Source organism: Osmia lignaria, unplaced genomic scaffold, assembly GCF_051020975.1.
Source record: "Osmia lignaria lignaria isolate PbOS001 unplaced genomic scaffold, iyOsmLign1 scaffold0038, whole genome shotgun sequence".
Classification (NCBI taxonomy): Eukaryota; Metazoa; Arthropoda; class Insecta; order Hymenoptera; family Megachilidae; genus Osmia; species Osmia lignaria.
The window spans coordinates 64762-68568 of NW_027478179.1; the positions used below are offsets into that span (position 1 = coordinate 64762).

Genomic DNA, 3807 nt, shown 5'->3' on the forward strand with positions numbered 1-3807 from the left:
ACGAATAGAATGCAACGGAAGGTAACGATAGCGGAAGACATTCCGGTATCTCACTAAATAAAGTAAAGTACGCAACACTATCCGTTGATAATAATTACAAATTATCCTTAGTTGGTAACCATCCGCAGCACCGGCAGCCAAATATTATCGGCCACAAGCATTCTACTTATTTACCATACAATACTCGGCCGTTCATCCCGTAACGGTTATCCACCGACCAGCTATCCGCCGCGCAGCAGTTACCCACCGCGCGCCAGATATCTGCTACATCTCAGTTACCGACAGCTAAACTATCCGTCGCGCAACCGCGCCATCCTAGGAGGCCATACTTACCATCAGACTTACCATAAAAGATAAGTCCGATATCCAATACTATTCACGGAAAGGTAATTATAAACGGACAAATAAGACCCCAGACGGATTAAAATCATGAATAAATCAATTAATAAAACATTACCACGACTCACGGGAAAGGTAATTATAAAAGCAAACGGGCAACAAATAGAACCCCAGACGGATTAAAATCAAGAATAAATCAATTAATAAAACAATACCACGGCTATCATTTATTATTTATAAATATATAAATCATACGTTTGCAATAGTGTAGGATGAAGTAAATGTTAAGTATAAACAATGATGAAGATAGAATGAAATGAACGAAATGAAATCAACCCGAATAAGATCCGCAGATTGCAGGACGCATCATGTTACTGCCTATCGCGCCGCAGGAAACAAACTACGCAGAACAACGAAACAAAGAAACCACCACAGAACGAAAGGCTGAATAAATAAACGAATGAAACATTCAACCTAAACAGAATCGAAATCAAATATAGCCATCTCACAACGTCAGATAACGCATGGAGTCAGGAAAGTCACGTAGGACCAATCATGTAACACCCAGTCAGTTAATAAATAAATGTAACCAAAGTAGAATCAAAGCAACCAAGGCAGCAGGTAACTAGCAGAAAGGAGATATAAAAGAAAAGAAGAGAAAAGAAACAAACAAGGTAATGAATATAATAACGCATAATAAATTTAAACAAGAGTAGCACAAGTTAATGACATGAATATTAATTCCTACAGGAACAGCACACCGTCATCAAAGAGCTATACTATTATCGAAGAGAAACGGCTTGAATAAATTGAATTAAAGAATACCAGAGAAGAATATCAAAATGTCAAAATGTCCAAGGAATGTCCAAGGATAGAGGTGACAAGAAATAAAATAAAATAAATGATGGTAGACAGTGATACGTGGCACAAATAAATTAAAATATAGAAAATATATATAGAATAATTGTATGCAAACAAACCATAATTATATTAATATTAATGCCATTTACAGAACTTTGTACCATCGTGAGTCAAAATAAACTAAATCTTAACAGTTACCTTGATTCAATTTAATTCAGAATGAATGAACAATGACAGCATGAAATGAACGACTGAACAATGAAATAATCAATTAAAGATATTAAGAAGAATGAGGTAAATAATGAGGTAAATAATAAATAATAAGCATAAAGTAAAAGTGAAGGCCGTAACCAACCTAATGTAAATAATGTAATGTAATGCACTGTAATATAAGTAATGCAATATAATGCAAAACAGAATGCAATAATAAACTGAATACAAAATACAAAATACAAGAAGTGAATTCAATAGATATAACTGTAAAGATTATTAACTACAATACTCTATTTCTTTACCAGAGTAGATTATAAGTTAGACTGTAACTGGTAAATGGTAGATGATAAATGGTCATGTCAATACAACTGCAAATACAACTAATTAATGAATGACATATCAAAATAGAGTAGCTAAAGCAACAAATAGATGAAATGAAATATAAGGTACGTAGTTCAATAAACACTGTACCAGTGTATGAACTGAAATAAGAATAAAATGAAATAAAATAGAATAAATAAATAAGTAAATAATAAATAAGAGTAGATGAATGATAAGATTATAATAAAATTCACGCACAATCAAAGCATTTGGATGGACAAAACCACTTATCATAGTAGAGATAGCAAAACTTAATTAAAATAAGTAAAATAAGGTAAAATAAATCAATCATATCCATTAACCTCAATTGATCAGAATGAGTGAGTGAATGAATAATGAATGAGTGAATGGAACGATTAAGGAAATAAAGAAGGTAAGAAGGCGTGAGTGAGAGCAAAAAGCATGGATGTGTCAGAACGAATAAACAATGAGAGAATGAAAGAATGAATGACTGAACAGTGAAATAATCAATTAAAGATAATAAAGAAGAATGAGGTAAATAACAAGATAAATAATAAGGCATAAAATATAAAGTGAAGGCTGTACCAACATAATGTAAATAATGTCATTTAATGTAATGTAATATAATGTAAAACAAAATGAAATATACTAAAATAGAATACAAAATACCAGAAGTGAACTCAATGAAATATAACCGTAAAGATTATTAGCTACAACACTCTATTTCCTCACCAAAGTAGGTTATAAACTAAATTATAAATGGTAAATGATTATGTCAATGCAAATGCAAATAGAACTGATTATTGGATGATATATCAAAATAAAATAGCTAAAGCAACAATGAAATCAAATGTAAAGTACGTAGTTCAATACACACTATACCAGTGTATAAACTGAAATAAGAATAAAATGAAATAAAATAAAATAAAATAAAATAAAATAGAATAAATAAATAAGTATATAATAAATAAGAGTACTTGAATGATAAGATTATAATAAAATTCACGCACAATCAAAGCATTTGGATGGACAAAACCACTTATCATTGTAGAGAAAGCAAAACTTAATTAAAATAAAGTAGTATAAATCATATCCATTAACTTTAATTGATCAGAATGAATGAGTGAATGAGTGAATGAATAATGAATAATGAATAATGAATGAATGGATGGAACGATTAAGGAAATTAAAGATTAAGGAAAATAAAGAAGGTAAGAAGGCGTAAGTGAAAGCAAGAAAGCAGGAATGTGTCAATGAATAAACAATGAGAGAATGCAAAAATGAACGACTGAACAGTGAAATAATCAATTAAAGATGTTAAAGAAGAATGAGGTACATAATGAGGTAAATAATAAATAATAAGCATAAAGTAAAAGTGAAGGCCGTAACCAACCTGATGTAAATAATGTAATGTAATGCACTGTAATATAAGTAATGCAATATAATGTAAAACAGAATGCAATAATAAACTGAATACAAAATACAAAATACAAGAAGTGAATTCAATGAAATATAACCGTAAAGATTATTAGCTACAACACTCTACTTCCTCACCAAAGTAGATTATAAACTAAATTATAAATGGTAAATGATTATGTCAATGCAAATGCAAATAGAACTGATTATTGGATGATGTATCAAAATAAAATAGCTAAAGCAACAATGAAATCAAATGTAAAGTACGTAGTTCAATACACACTATACCAGTGTATAAACTGAAAGAAGAATAAAATGAAATAAAATAAAATAATAGAATAAATAAATAAGTAAATAATAAATAAGAGTACTTGAATGATAAGATTATAATAAAATTCACGCACAATCAAAGCATTTGGATGGACAAAACCACTTATCATTGTAGAAAGCAAAACTTAATTAAAATAAAGTAAAATAAAGTAGTATAAATCATATCCATTAACTTTAATTGATCAGAATGAATGAGTGAATGAATAATGAATAATGAATAATGAATGAATGGATGGAACGATTAAGGAAATTAAAGATTAAGGAAAATAAAGAAGGTAGATAAAGAAGATAATGAAAATAAAGAAA

General features: G+C 29.3%; 1 long non-coding RNA gene across 1 annotated transcript; it reads left to right on the plus strand.

The window, feature by feature from the left end:
* Window positions 1–363: 363 nt before the first annotated feature.
* On the plus strand, window positions 364–1397 carry LOC143306826 (uncharacterized). Its single transcript, XR_013064135.1, has 2 exons — window positions 364–1013; window positions 1090–1397. It is a non-coding gene; the product is annotated as an uncharacterized LOC143306826 (long non-coding RNA).
* Window positions 1398–3807: the final 2410 nt, after the last annotated feature.